At 32.5% G+C, this 17811-nt stretch overlaps 2 long non-coding RNA genes across 4 annotated transcripts in view; one reads left to right on the top strand and one right to left on the bottom strand.

Annotated features, from left to right (window-relative positions):
- LOC147834368 (uncharacterized) overlaps positions 1 to 17811 on the top strand; it is a 137336-nt gene that overhangs the window by 17039 nt on the left and 102486 nt on the right. The window lies entirely within an intron of this gene.
- Positions 9078 to 17499, bottom strand: LOC147841257 (uncharacterized). 2 transcript variants are annotated; one of them, XR_015503808.2, is made up of 5 exons: positions 15837 to 17499; positions 14689 to 15650; positions 14171 to 14613; positions 12099 to 12577; positions 9078 to 11357 (listed from the first exon to the last, which is right to left on the bottom strand). It is a non-coding gene; the product is annotated as an uncharacterized LOC147841257 (long non-coding RNA). The 2 variants fall into 2 exon arrangements; XR_015944910.1 differs by lacking the exon at positions 9078 to 11357 and having other exon boundaries at positions 11424 to 12577.

The following is a 17811-nucleotide window of genomic DNA, read 5'->3' as shown; positions in this document are numbered from 1 at the left end:
CTGGACCATCAAATATATAAAGTCACTAATGTTGATCCTGGACCATCAAATATATAAAGTCACTAATGTTGATCCTGGACCATCAAATTTATAAAGTCACTAATGTTGATCCTGGACCATCAAATTTATGAAGTCACTAATGTTGATCCTGGACCATCAAATATATAAAGTCACTAATGTTGATCCTGGACCATCAAATTTATAAGTTCACTAATGTTGATCCTGGACCATCAAATTTATAAAGTCACTAATGTTGATCCTGGACCATCAAATATATAAAGTCACTAATGTTGATCCTGGACCATCAAATATATAAAGTCACTAATGTTGATCCTGGACCATCAAATATATAAAGTCACTAATGTTGATCCTGGACCATCAAATATATAAAGTCACTAATGTTGATCCTGGACCATCAAATATATAAAGTCACTAATGTTGATCCTGGACCATCAAATATATAAAGTCACTAATGTTGATCCTGGACCATCAAATATATAAAGTCACTAATGTTGATCCTGGACCATCAAATATATAAAGTCACTAATGTTGATCCTGGACCATCAAATATATAAAGTCACTAATGTTGATCCTGGACCATCAAATATATAAAGTCACAAATGTTGATCCTGGACCATCAAATATATAAAGTCACTAATGTTGATCCTGGACCATCAAATTTATAAAGTCACTAATGTTGATCCTGGACCATCAAATATATAAAGTCACTAATGTTGATCCTGGACCATCAAATATATAAAGTCACAAATGTTGATCCTGGACCATCAAATATATAAAGTCACTAATGTTGATCTTGGACCATCTAATTTATAAAGTCACTAATGTTGATCCTGGACCATCAAATTTATAAAGTCACAAATGTTGATCCTGGACCATCAAATATATAAAGTCACTAATGTTGATCCTGGACCATCTAATTTATAAAGTCACTAATGTTGATCCTGGACCATCAAATATATAAAGTCACAAATGTTGATCCTGGACCATCAAATATATAAAGTCACTAATGTTGATCCTGGACCATCTAATTTATAAAGTCACTAATGTTGATCCTGGACCATCTAATTTATAAAGTCACTAATGTTGATCCTGGACCATCAAATTTATAAAGTCAATAATGTTGATCCTGGACCATCAAATTTATAAAGTCTCTAATGTTGATCCTGGACCATCAAATTCATCAATTCATTAATGTTGATCCTGCACCATCAAATTTATGAAGTCACTAATGTTGATCCTGGACCATCAAATTTATAAGTTTACTAATGTTGATCCTGGACCATCAAATTTATGAAGTCACTAATGTTGATCCTGGACGATCAAATTTATAAGTTCACTAATGTTGATCCTGGACCATCAAATTCATGAGTTTACTAATGTTGATCCTGGACCATCTAATTTATAAAGTCACTAATGTTGATCCTGGACCATCAAATGTATAAAGTCACTAATGTTGATCCTGGACCTTCAAATTTATGAGTTTACTAATGTTGATCCTGGACCATCAAATTTATAAAGTCACTAATGTTGATCCTGGACCATCAAATTTATGAAGTCACCAATGTTGAACCTGGACCATCAAACTTATAAAGTCACAAATGTTGATCCTGGACCATCAAATATATAAAGTCACTAATGTTGATCCTGGACCATCAAATTTATAAAGTCACTAATGTTGATCCTGGACCATCTAATTTATAAGTTCACTAATGTTGATCCTGGACCATCTAATTTATAAAGTCACTAATGTTGATCCTGGACCATCAAATATATAAAGTCACTAATGTTGATCCTGGACCATCAAATTTATGAAGTCACTAATGTTGATCCTGGACCATCAAATTTATGAGTTCACTAATGTTGATCCTGGACCATCAAATTTATAAAGTCACTAATGTTGATCCTGGACCATCAAATATATAAAGTCACTAATGTTGATCCTGGACCATCAAATTTATAAAGTCACTAATGTTGATCCTGGACCATCTAATTTATAAAGTCACTAATGTTGATCCTGGACCATCAAATTTATGAGTTTACTAATGTTGATCCTGGACCATCAAATATATAAAGTCACTAATGTTGATCCTGGACCATCAAATTTATAAAGTCACTAATGTTGATCCTGGACCATCAAATTCATCAATTCATTAATGTTGATCCTGGACCATCAAATTTATAAAGTCTCTAATGTTGATCCTGGACCATCAAATTTATAAAGTCACTAATGTTGATCCTGGACCATCAACTATATAAAGTCCCTAATGTTGATCCTGGACCATCAAATTAATAAGTTCACTAATGTTGATCATTGACCATCAAATTTATAAAGTCACTAATGTTGATCCTGGACCATCAAATTAATAAGTTCACTAATGTTGATCCTGGACCATCAAATTTATGAAGTCACTAATGTTGATCCCGGACCATCAAATATATAAAGTCACTAATGTTGATCCTGGACCATCAAATATATAAAGTCACTAATGTTGATCCTGGACCATCAGATTTATGAAGTCACTAATGTTGATCCTGGACCATCAAATTTATAAGTTTACTAATGTTGATCCTGGACCATATAATTTATAAAGTCACTAATGTTGATCCTGGACCATCAAATATATAAAGTCACTAATGTTGATCCTGGACCATCTAATTTATAAAGTCACTAATGTTGATCCTGGACCATCAAATATATAAAGTCACTAATGTTGATCCTGGACCATTAAATATATAAAGTCACTAATGTTGATCCTGGACCATCAAATTTATGAAGTCACTAATGTTGATCCTGGACCATCAAATTTATAAAGTCACTAATGTTGATCCTGGACCATCAAATTTATGAAGTCACTAATGTTGATCCTGGACCATCAAATATATAAAGTCACTAATGTTGATCCTGGACCATCAAATTTATGAGTTTACTAATGTTGATCCTGGACCATCAAATATATAAAGTCACTAATGTTGATCCTGGACCATCAAATTTATAAAGTCACTAATGTTGATCCTGGACCATCTAATTTATAAAGTCACTCATGTTGATCCTGGACCATCAAATTTATGAGTTTACTAATGTTGATCCTGGACCATCAAATATATAAAGTCACTAATGTTGATCCTGGACCATCAAATTTATAAAGTCTCTAATGTTGATCCTGGACCATCAAATTCATCAATTCATTAATGTTGATCCTGCACCATCAAATTTATGAAGTCACTAATGTTGATCCTGGACCATCTAATTTATAATTTCACTAATGTTGATCCTGGACCATCAAATTTATGAGTTTACTAATGTTGATCCTGGACCATCAAATATATAAAGTCACTAATGTTGATCCTGGACCATCAAATTTATAAAGTCACTAATGTTGATCCTGGACCATCAAATATATAAAGTCACTAATGTTGATCCTGGACCATCAAATATATAAAGTCACTAATGTTGATCCTGGACCATCAAATATATAAAGTCACTAATGTTGATCCTGGACCATCAAATATATAAAGTCACTAATGTTGATGTTGATCCTGGACCATCAAATATATAAAGTCACTAATGTTGATCCTGGACCATCAAATTTATGAAGTCACTAATGTTGATCCTGGACCATCTAATTTATAAAGTCACTAATGTTGATCCTGGACCATCTAATTTATGAGTTTACTAATGTTGATTCTGGACCATCAAATTTATAAAGTCACTAATGTTGATCCTGGACCATCTAATTCATAAGTTCACTAATGTTGATCCTGGACCATCAAATTTATGAGTTTACTAATGTTGATCCTGGACCATCAAATATATAAAGTCACTAATGTTGATCCTGGACCATCAAATATATAAAGTCACTAATGTTGATCCTGGACCATCAATTATATAAAGTCACTAATGTTGATCCTGGACCATCTAATTTATAAGTTCACTAATGTTGATCCTGGACCATCAAATTTATGAGTTTACTAATGTTGATCCTGGACCATTAATTATATAAAGTCACTAATGTTGATCCTGGACCATCTAATTTATAAAGTCACTAATGTTGATCCTGGACCATCAAATTTATGAGTTTACTAATGTTGATCCTGGACCATCAAATATATAAAGTCACTAATGTTGATCCTGGACCATCAAATTTATAAAGTCTCTAATGTTGATCCTGGACCATCAAATTCATCAATTCATTAATGTTGATCCTGTACCATCAAATTTATGAAGTCACTAATGTTGATCCTGGACCATCTAATTTATAAGTTCACTAATGTTGATCCTGGACCATCAAATTTATGAGTTTACTAATGTTGATCCTGGACCATCAAATATATAAAGTCACTAATGTTGATCCTGGACCATCAAATATATAAAGTCACTAATGTTGATCCTGGACCATCAAATTTATGAGTTTACTAATGTTGATCCTGGACCATCAAATTTATAAAGTCACTTATGTTGATCCTGGACCATCAAATATATAAAGTCACTAATGTTGATCCTGGACCATCAAATTTATGAAGTTTACTATTGTTGATCCTGGACCATCAAATTTATAAAGTCACTAATGTTGATCCTGGACCATCAAATATATAAAGTCACTAATGTTGATCCTGGACCATCAAATATATAAAGTCACTAATGTTGATCCTGGACCATCAAATATATAAAGTCACTAATGTTGATCCTGGACCATCAAACTTATAAAGTCACAAATGTTGATCCTGGACCATCAAATTTATAAAGTCACTAATGTTGATCCTGGACCATCAAATATATATAGTCACTAATGTTGATCCTCGACCATCTAATTTATAAAGTCACTAATGTTGATCCTGGACCATCAAACTTATAAAGTCACAAATGTTGATCCTGGACCATCAAATTTATAAAGTCACTAATGTTGATCCTGGACCATCAAATATAAAAAGTCACTAATGTTGATCCTGGACCATCAAATATATATAGTCACTAATGTTGATCCTGGACCATCTAATTTATAAAGTCACTAATGTTTATCCTGGACCATCAAATATATAAAGTCACTAATGTTGATCCTGGACCATCAAATATATAAAGTCACTAATGTTGATCCTGGACCATCAAATTTATAAAGTCACTAATGTTGATCCTGGACCATCAAATTTATAAAGTCACTAATGTTGATCCTGGACCATCAAATTTATAAGTTTACTTATGTTGATCCTGGACCATCAAATTTATAAAGTCACTAATGTTGATCCTGGACCATCAAATATATAAAGTCACTAATGTTGATCCTGGACCATCAAATTTATAAGTTTACTAATGTTGATCCTGGACCATCTAATTTATAAAGTCACTAATGTTGATCCTGGACCATCACATATATAAAGTCACTAATGTTGATCCTGGACCATCAAATTTATAAAGTCACTAATGTTGATCCTGGACCATCAAATTTATGAAGTCACTAATGTTGATCCTGGACCATCAAATTTATAAGTTTACTAATGTTGATCCTGGACCATCAAATTTATAAAGTCACTAATGTTGATCCTGGACCATCAAATATATAAAGTCACTATTGTTGATCCTGGACCATCAAATTTATGAGTTTACTAATGTTGATCCTGGACCATCAAATATATAAAGTCACTAATGTTGATCCTGGACCATCAAATATATAAAGTCACTAATGTTGATCCTGGACCATCAATTATATAAAGTCACTAATGTTGATCCTGGACCATCTAACATATAAGTTCACTAATGTTGATCCTGGACCATCAAATTTATGAGTTTACTAATGTTGATCCTGGACCATCAATTATATAAAGTCACTAATGTTGATCCTGGACCATCTAATTTATAAAGTCACTAATGTTGATCCTGGACCATCAAATTTATGAGTTTACTAATGTTGATCCTGGACCATCAAATATATAAAGTCACTAATGTTGATCCTGGACCATCAAATATATAAAGTCACTAATGTTGATCCTGGACCATCAATTATATAAAGTCACTAATGTTGATCCTGGACCATCTAACATATAAGTTCACTAATGTTGATCCTGGACCATCAAATTTATGAGTTTACTAATGTTGATCCTGGACCATCAATTATATAAAGTCACTAATGTTGATCCTGGACCATCTAATTTATAAGTTCACTAATGTTGATCCTGGACCATCAAATTTATGAGTTTACTAATGTTGATCCTGGACCATCAAATATATAAAGTCACTAATGTTGATCCTGGACCATCAAATATATAAAGTCACTAATGTTGATCCTGGACCATCAAATTTATGAGTTTACTAATGTTGATCCTGGACCATCAAATTTATAAAGTCACTAATGTTGATCCTGGACCATCAAATATATAAAGTCACTAATGTTGATCCTGGACCATCAAATTTATGAAGTTTACTAATGTTGATCCTGGACCATCAAATTTATGAAGTTTACTAATGTTGATCCTGGACCATCAAATTTATAAGTTTACTAATGTTGATCCTGGACCATCAAATTTATGAGTTTACTAATGTTGATCCTGGACCATCAAATATATAAAGTCACTAATGTTGATCCTGGACCATCAAATTTATAAGTTTACTAATGTTGATCCTGGACCATCAAATTTATGAAGTCACTAATGTTGATCCTGGACCATCAAATATATAAAGTCACTAATGTTGATCCTGGACCATCAAATTTATAAGTTTACTAATGTTGATCCTGGACCATCTAATTTATAAAGTCACTAATGTTGATCCTGGACCATCAAATATATAAAGTCACTAATGTTGATCCTGGACCATCAAATTTATAAAGTCACTAATGTTGATCCTGGACCATCAAATTTATGAAGTCACTAATGTTGATCCTGGACCATCAAATTTATAAGTTTACTAATGTTGATCCTGGACCATCAAATTTATAAAGTCACTAATGTTGATCCTGGACCATCAAATATATAAAGTCACTATTGTTGATCCTGGACCATCAAATTTATGAGTTTACTAATGTTGATCCTGGACCATCAAATATATAAAGTCACTAATGTTGATCCTGGACCATCAAATATATAAAGTCACTAATGTTGATCCTGGACCATCAATTATATAAAGTCACTAATGTTGATCCTGGACCATCTAACATACAAGTTCACTAATGTTGATCCTGGACCATCAAATTTATGAGTTTACTAATGTTGATCCTGGACCATTAATTATATAAAGTCACTAATGTTGATCCTGGACCATCAATTATATAAAGTCACTAATGTTGATCCTGGACCATCTAATTTATAAAGTCACTAATGTTGATCCTGGACCATCTAATTTATAAGTTCACTAATGTTGATCCTGGACCATCAAATATATAAAGTCACTAATGTTGATCCTGGACCATCAAATTTATGAGTTTACTAATGTTGATCCTGGACCATCAAATTTATAAAGTCACTAATGTTGATCCTGGACCATCAAATTTATGAAGTTTACTAATGTTGATCCTGGACCATCAAATTTATAAAGTCACTAATGTTGATCCTGGACCATCAAATATATAAAGTCACTAATGTTGATCCTGGACCATCAAATATATAAAGTCACAAATGTTGATCCTGGACCATCAAATATATAAAGTCACTAATGTTGATCCTGGACCATCAAATTTATAAAGTCACTAATGTTGATCCTGGACCATCTAATTTATAAAGTCACTAATGTTGATCCTGGACCATCAAATTTATAAAGTCACTAATGTTGATCCTGGACCATCAAATATAAAAAGTTACTAATGTTGATCCTGGACCATCAAACTTATAAAGTCACAAATGTTGATCCTGGACCATCAAATATATAAAGTCACTAATGTTGATCCTGGACCATCTAATTTATAAAGTCACTAATGTTGATCCTGGACCATCAAATTTATAAAGTCACTAATGTTGATCCTGGACCATCAAATATAAAAAGTTACTAATGTTGATCCTGGACCATCAAACTTATAAAGTCACAAATGTTGATCCTGGACCATCAAATATATAAAGTCACTAATGTTGATCCTGGGCCATCAAATTTATAAAGTCACTAATGTTGATCCTGGACCATCAAATTCATCAATTCATTAATGTTGATCCTGGACCATCAAATTTATAAAGTCTCTAATGTTGATCCTGGACCATCAAATTCATCAATTCATTAATGTTGATCCTGGACCATCAAATATATAAAGTCACTAATGTTGATCCTCCACCATCAAATATATAAAGTCACTAATGTTGATCCTGGACCATCAAATTTATAAAGTCACTAATGTTGATCCTGGACCATCAAATTTATAAGTTTACTAATGTTGATCCTGGACCATCAAATTTATGAAGTCACTAATGTTGATCCTGGACCATCAAATTTATAAGTTTACTAATGTTGATCCTGGACCATCAAATTTATGAAGTCACTAATGTTGATCCTGGACCATCAAATTAATAAGTTCACTAATGTTGATCCTGGACCTTCAAATTTATAAAGTCACTAATGTTGATCCTGGACCATCAAATTTATAAGTTTACTAATGTTGATCCTGGACCATCAAATTTATGAAGTCACTAATGTTGATCCTGGACCATCAAATATATAAAGTCACTAATGTTGATCCTGGACCATCAAATTTATAAGTTTACTAATGTTGATCCTGGACCATCAAATATATAAAGTCACTAATGTTGATCCTGGACCATCAAATATATATAGTCACTAATGTTGATCCTGGACCATCAAATATATAAAGTCACTAATGTTGATCCTAGACCATCAAATTTATGAAGTCACTAATGTTGATCCTGGACCATCAAATATATAAGTTTACTAATGTTGATCCTGGACCATCAAATATATAAAGTCACTAATGTTGATCCTAGACCATCAAATTTATAAAGTCACTAATGTTGATCCTGGACCATCAAATTTATGAAGTCACTAATGTTGATCCTGGACCATCAAATTTAAAAGTTTACTAATGTTGATCCTGGACCATCAAATTTATGAAGTCACTAATGTTGATCCTGGACCATCAAATATATAAAGTCACTATTGTTGATCCTGGACCATCAAATTTATGAGTTTACTAATGTTGATCCTGGACCATCAAATTTATAAAGTCACTAATGTTGATCCTGGACCATCAAATTTATAAAGTCACTAATGTTGATCCTGGACCATCAAATTTATAAGTTCACTAATGTTGATCCTGGACCATCAAATTTATGAGTTTACTAATGTTGATCCTGGACCATCAAATTTATAAAGTCACTATTGTTGATCCTGGACCATCAAATTTATGAGTTTACTAATGTTGATCCTGGACCATCAAATATATAAAGTCACTAATGTTGATCCTGGACCATCAAATATATAAAGTCACTTATGTTGATCCTGGACCATCAAATTTATAAAGTCTCTAATGTTGATCCTGGACCATCAAATTCATCAATTCATTAATGTTGATCCTGCACCATCAAATTTATGAAGTCACTAATGTTGATCCTGGACCATCAAATTTATGAGTTTACTAATGTTGATCCTGGACCATCAAATATATAAAGTCACTAATGTTGATCCTGGACCATCAAATTTATGAAGTCAGTAATGTTGATCCTGGACCATCAAATTTATAAAGTCACTAATGTTGATCCTGGACCATCTAATTTATAAAGTCACTAATGTTGATCCTGGACCATCAAATGTATGAGTTTACTAATGTTGATCCTGGACCATCAAATTTATAAGGTCTCTAATGTTGATCCTGGACCATCAAATTCATCATTTCATCAATGTTGATCCTGGACCATCAAATATATAAAGTCACTAATGTTGATCCTGGACCATCAAATATATAAAGTCACTAATGTTGATCCTGGACCATCAAATTAATAAGTTCACTAATGTTGATCCTGGACCATCAAATATATAAAGTCACTAATGTTGATCCTGGACCATCAAATTTATAAGTTCACTAATGTTGATCCTGGACCATCAAATTTATGAAGTCACTAATGTTGATCCTGGACCATCAAATATATAAAGTCATTAATGTTGATCCTGGACAATCAAATTTATGAAGTCACTAATGTTGATCCTGGACCATCAAATTTATAAGTTTACTAATGTTGATCCTGGACCATCAAATTTATAAGTTCACTAATGTTGATCCTGGACCATCAAATTTATGAAGTCACTAATGTTGATCCTGGACCATCAAATATATAAAGTCATTAATGTTGATCCTGGACAATCAAATTTATGAAGTCACTAATGTTGATCCTGGACCATCAAATTTATAAGTTTACTAATGTTGATCCTGGACCATCAATTATATGAAGTCACTAATGTTGATCCTGGACCATTTAATTTATAAAGTCACTAATGTTGATCCTGGACCATCAAATATATAAAGTCACTAATGTTGATCCTGGACCATCAAATATATAAAGTCACTAATGTTGATCCTGGACCATCAAATTTATGAAGTCACTAATGTTGATCCTGGACCATCAAATTTATAAGTTTACTAATGTTGATCCTGGACCATCTAATTTATAAAGTCACTAATGTTGATCCTGGACCATCAAATATATAAAGTCACTAATGTTGATCCTGGACCATCAAATATATAAAGTCACTAATGTTGATCCTGGACCATCAAATATATAAAGTCACTAATGTTGATCCTGGACCATCAAATATATAAAGTCACTAATGTTGATCCTGAACCATCAAATTTATAAAGTCACTAACGTTGATCCTGGACCATCAAATTTATGAAGTCACTAATGTTGATCCTGGACCATCAAATTTATAAGTTTACTAATGTTGATCCTGGACCATCAAATTTATAAAGTCACTAATGTTGATCCTGGACCATCAAATATATAAAGTCACTATTGTTGATCCTGGACCATCAAATATATAAAGTCACTAATGTTGATCCTGTACCATCAACTATATAAAGTCACTAATGTTGATCCTGGACCATCTAATTTATAAAGTCACTAATGTTGATCCTGGACCATCAAATTTATGAGTTTACTAATGTTGATCCTGGACCATCAAATATATAAAGTCACTAATGTTGATCCTGGACCATCAAATATATAAAGTCACTAATGTTGATCCTGGACCATCAAATATATAAAGTCAATAATGTTGATCCTGGACCATCAAATTTATAAAGTCACTAATGTTGATCCTGGACCATTTAATTTATAAAGTCACTAATGTTGATCCTGGACCATCAAATATATAAAGTCACTAATGTTGATCCTGGACCATCAAATATATAAAGTCACTAATGTTGATCCTGGACCATCAAATTTATGAAGTCACTAATGTTGATCCTGGACCATCAAATTTATAAGTTTACTAATGTTGATCCTGGACCATCTAATTTATAAAGTCACTAATGTTGATCCTGGACCATCAAATATATAAAGTCACTAATGTTGATCCTGGACCATCAAATATATAAAGTCACTAATGTTGATCCTGGACCATCAAATATATAAAGTCACTAATGTTGATCCTGGACCATCAAATATATAAAGTCACTAATGTTGATCCTGAACCATCAAATTTATAAAGTCACTAACGTTGATCCTGGACCATCAAATTTATGAAGTCACTAATGTTGATCCTGGACCATCAAATTTATAAGTTTACTAATGTTGATCCTGGACCATCAAATTTATAAAGTCACTAATGTTGATCCTGGACCATCAAATATATAAAGTCACTATTGTTGATCCTGGACCATCAAATATATAAAGTCACTAATGTTGATCCTGTACCATCAACTATATAAAGTCACTAATGTTGATCCTGGACCATCTAATTTATAAAGTCACTAATGTTGATCCTGGACCATCAAATTTATGAGTTTACTAATGTTGATCCTGGACCATCAAATATATAAAGTCACTAATGTTGATCCTGGACCATCAAATATATAAAGTCACTAATGTTGATCCTGGACCATCAAATATATAAAGTCAATAATGTTGATCCTGGACCATCAAATTTATAAAGTCACTAATGTTGATCCTGGACCATCTAATTTATAAAGTCACTAATGTTGATCCTGGACCATTAAATATATAAGTTCACTAATGTTGATCCTGGACCATCAAATTTATGAGTTTACTAATGTTGATCCTGGACCATCAAATTTATAAAGTCACTAATGTTGATCCTGGACCATTAAATTTATAAGTTTACTAATGTTGATCCTGGAGCATCGAATATATAAAGTCCGAATGTTGATCCTGGACCATCAAATATATAAAGTCACTAATGTTGATCCTGGACCATCAAATTTATGAGTTTACTAATGTTGATCCTGGACCATCTAATTTATAAAGTCACTAATGTTGATCCTGGACCATCAAATTCACAAGTTTACTAATGTTGATCCTGGACCATCTAATTTATAAGTTTACTAATGTTGATCCTGGACCATCTAATTTATAAAGTCACTAATGTTGATCCTGGACCATCAAATTCACAAGTTTACTAATGTTGATCCTGGACCATCTAATTTATAAAGTCACTAATGTTGATCCTGGACCATCAAATTTATAAGTTTACTAATGTTGATCCTGGACCATCTAATTTATAAAGTCACTAATGTTGATCCTGGACCATCAAATATATAAAGTCACTAATGTTGATCCTGGACCATCAAATATATAAAGTCACTAATGTTGATCCTGGACCATCAAACTTATAAAGTCACAAATGTTGATCCTGGACCATCAAATATATAAAGTCACTAATGTTGATCCTGGACCATCAAATTTATAAGTTTACTAATGTTGATCCTGGACCATCAAATTTATGAAGTCACTAATGTTGATCCTGGACCATCAAATATATAAGTTTACTAATGTTGATCCTGGACCATCAAATTTATAAAGTCACTAATGTTGATCCTGGACCATCAAATTTATAAAGTCACTAATGTTGATCCTGGACCATCAAATTTATGAAGTCACTAATGTTGATCCTGGACCATCAAATTTATAAGTTTACTAATGTTGATCCTGGACCATCAAATTTATAAAGTCACTAATGTTGATCCTGGACCATCGAATATATAAAGTCACTATTGTTGATCCTGGACCATCAAATTTATGAGTTTACTAATGTTGATCCTGGACCATCAAATATATAAAGTCACTAATGTTGATCCTGGACCATCAATTATATAAAGTCACTAATGTTGATCCTGGACCATCTAACATATAAGTTCACTAATGTTGATCCTGGACCATCAAATTTATGAGTTTACTAATGTTGATCCTGGACCATTAATTATATAAAGTCACTAATGTTGATCCTGGACCATCAATTATATAAAGTCACTAATGTTGATCCTGGACCATCAAATATATAAAGTCACTAATGTTGATCCTGGACCATCAAATTTATAAAGTCTCTAATGTTGATCCTGGACCATCAAATTCATCAATTCATTAATGTTGATCCTGTACCATAAAATTTATGAAGTCACTAATGTTGATCCTGGACCATCTAATTTATAAGTTCACTAATGTTGATCCTGGACCATAAAAATTTATGAGTTTACTAATGTTGATCCTGGACCATCAAATATATAAAGTCACTAATGTTGATCCTGGACCATCAAATATATAAAGTCACTAATGTTGATCCTGGACCATCAATTATATAAAGTCACTAATGTTGATCCTGGACCATCAAATTTATGAGTTTACTAATGTTGATCCTGGACCATCAATTATATAAAGTCACTAATGTTGATCCTGGACCATCAATTATATAAAGTCACTAATGTTGATCCTGGACCATCTAATTTATAAAGTCACAAATGTTGATCCTGGACCATCAAATTTATGAGTTTACTAATGTTGATCCTGGACCATCAAATATATAAAGTCACTAATGTTGATCCTGGACCATCAAATTTATGAGTTTACTAATGTTGATCCTGGACCATCTAATTTATAAAGTCACTAATGTTGATCCTGGACCATCAAATTCACAAGTTTACTAATGTTGATCCTGGACCATCTAATTTATAAGTTTACTAATGTTGATCCTGGACCATCTAATTTATAAAGTCACTAATGTTGATCCTGGACCATCAAATTCACAAGTTTACTAATGTTGATCCTGGACCATCTAATTTATAAAGTCACTAATGTTGATCCTGGACCATCAAATTTATAAGTTTACTAATGTTGATCCTGGACCATCTAATTTATAAAGTCACTAATGTTGATCCTGGACCATCAAATATATAAAGTCACTAATGTTGATCCTGGACCATCAAATATATAAAGTCACTAATGTTGATCCTGGACCATCAAACTTATAAAGTCACAAATGTTGATCCTGGACCATCAAATATATAAAGTCACTAATGTTGATCCTGGACCATCAAATTTATAAGTTTACTAATGTTGATCCTGGACCATCAAATTTATGAAGTCACTAATGTTGATCCTGGACCATCAAATATATAAGTTTACTAATGTTGATCCTGGACCATCAAATTTATAAAGTCACTAATGTTGATCCTGGACCATCAAATTTATAAAGTCACTAATGTTGATCCTGGACCATCAAATTTATGAAGTCACTAATGTTGATCCTGGACCATCAAATTTATAAGTTTACTAATGTTGATCCTGGACCATCAAATTTATAAAGTCACTAATGTTGATCCTGGACCATCGAATATATAAAGTCACTATTGTTGATCCTGGACCATCAAATTTATGAGTTTACTAATGTTGATCCTGGACCATCAAATATATAAAGTCACTAATGTTGATCCTGGACCATCAATTATATAAAGTCACTAATGTTGATCCTGGACCATCTAACATATAAGTTCACTAATGTTGATCCTGGACCATCAAATTTATGAGTTTACTAATGTTGATCCTGGACCATTAATTATATAAAGTCACTAATGTTGATCCTGGACCATCAATTATATAAAGTCACTAATGTTGATCCTGGACCATCAAATATATAAAGTCACTAATGTTGATCCTGGACCATCAAATTTATAAAGTCTCTAATGTTGATCCTGGACCATCAAATTCATCAATTCATTAATGTTGATCCTGTACCATAAAATTTATGAAGTCACTAATGTTGATCCTGGACCATCTAATTTATAAGTTCACTAATGTTGATCCTGGACCATAAAAATTTATGAGTTTACTAATGTTGATCCTGGACCATCAAATATATAAAGTCACTAATGTTGATCCTGGACCATCAAATATATAAAGTCACTAATGTTGATCCTGGACCATCAATTATATAAAGTCACTAATGTTGATCCTGGACCATCAAATTTATGAGTTTACTAATGTTGATCCTGGACCATCAATTATATAAAGTCACTAATGTTGATCCTGGACCATCAATTATATAAAGTCACTAATGTTGATCCTGGACCATCTAATTTATAAAGTCACAAATGTTGATCCTGGACCATCAAATTTATGAGTTTACTAATGTTGATCCTGGACCATCAAATATATAAAGTCACTAATGTTGATCCTGGACCATCAAATTTATAAAGTCTCTAATGTTGATCCTGGACCATCAAATTCATCAATTCATCAATGTTGATCCTGTACCATCAAATTTATGAAGTCACTAATGTTGATCCTGGACCATCTAATTTATAAGTTCACTAATGTTGATCCTGGTCCATCAAATTTATGAGTTTACTAATGTTGATCCTGGACCATCAAATATATAAAGTCACTAATGTTGATCCTGGACCATCAAATTAATAAGTTCAATAATGTTGATCCTGGACCATCAAATTTATAAAGTCACTAATGTTGATCCTGGACCATCAAATTTATGAAGTCACTAATGTTGATCCTGGACCATCAAATATATAAAGTCACTAATGTTGATCCTGGACCATCAAATATATAAAGTCACTAATGTTGATCCTGGACCATCAAATATATAAAGTCACTAATGTTGATCCTGGACCATCAAATATATAAAGTCACTAATGTTGATCCTGGACCATCAAATTAATAAGTTCACTAATGTTGATCCTGGACCATCAAATTTATAAAGTCACTAATGTTGATGTTGATCCTGGACCATCAAATATATAAAGTCACTAATGTTGATCCTGGACCATCAAATATATAAAGTCACTAATGTTGATCCTGGACCATCAAATATATAAAGTCACTAATGTTGATCCTGGACCATCAAATTTATTAAGTCACTAATGTTGATCCTGGACCATCAAATTTATAAGTTTACTAAAGTTGATCCTAAACCATCAAATTTATAAAGTCACTAATGTTGATCCTGGACCATCAAATATATAAAGTCACTAATGTTGATCCTGGACCATCAAATATATAAAGTCACTAATGTTGATCCTGGACCATCAAATTTATAAAGTCACTAATGTTGATCCTGGACCATCAAATATATAAAGTCACTAATGTTGATCCTGGACCATCAAATTTATAAGTTTACTAATGTTGATCCTGGACCATCAAATTTATAAAGTCACTAATGTTGATCCTGGACCATCAAATATATAAAGTCACTAATGTTGATCCTGGACCATCAAATATATAAAGTCACTAATGTTGATCCTGGACCATCAAATATATAAAGTCACTAATGTTGATCCTGGACCATCAAATATATAAAGTCACTAATGTTGATCCTGGACCATCAAATTTATAAAGTCACTAATGTTGATCCTGGACCATCAAATTTATGAAGTCACTAATGTTGATCCTGGACCATCAAATTTATAAGTTCACTAATGTTGATCCTGGACCATCAAATTTATAAAGTCACTAATGTTGATCCTGGACCATCAAATATATAAAGTCACTAATGTTGATCCTGGACCATCAAATATATAAAGTCACTAATGTTGATCCTGGACCATCAAATATATAAAGTCACTAATGTTGATCCTGGACCATCAAATATATAAAGTCACTAATGTTGATCCTGGACCATCAAATATATAAAGTCACTAATGTTGATCCTGGACCATCAAATATATAAAGTCACTAATGTTGATCCTGGACCATCAAATATATAAAGTCACTAATGTTGATCCTGGACCATCAAATATATAAAGTCACTAATGTTGATCCTGGACCATCAAATATATAAAGTCACAAATGTTGATCCTGGACCATCAAATATATAAAGTCACTAATGTTGATCCTGGACCATCAAATTTATAAAGTCACTAAAGTTGATCCTGGACCATCTAATTTATAAAGTCACTAATGTTGATCCTGGACCATCAAATATATAAAGTCACTAATGTTGATCCTGGACCATCAAATTTATAAAGTCAATAATGTTGATCCTGGACCATCAAATTTATAAAGTCTCTAATGTTGATCCTGCACCATCAAATTTATGAAGTCACTAATGTTGATCCTGGACCATCTAATTTATAAGTTCACTAATGTTGATCCTGGACCATCAAATATATAAAGTCACTAATGTTGATCCTGGACCATCAAATTTATAAGTTTACTAATGTTGATCCTGGACCATCAAATTTATGAAGTCACTAATGTTGATCCTGGACCATCAAATTTATAAGTTCACTAATGTTGATCCTGGACCATCAAATTTATGAGTTTACTAATGTTGATCCTGGACCATCTAATTTATAAAGTCACTAATGTTGATCCTGGACCATCAAATGTATAAAGTCACTAATGTTG

The sequence above is a fragment of the Danio rerio genome, chromosome 12 (assembly GCF_052040795.2).
Source record: "Danio rerio strain M-AB ecotype USA chromosome 12, GRCz13ab, whole genome shotgun sequence".
NCBI classification, from domain to species: Eukaryota; Metazoa; Chordata; class Actinopteri; order Cypriniformes; family Danionidae; genus Danio; species Danio rerio.
Note: the sequence above shows the minus strand (reverse complement) of the source record. Positions and strands in the feature narration are given on the sequence as shown.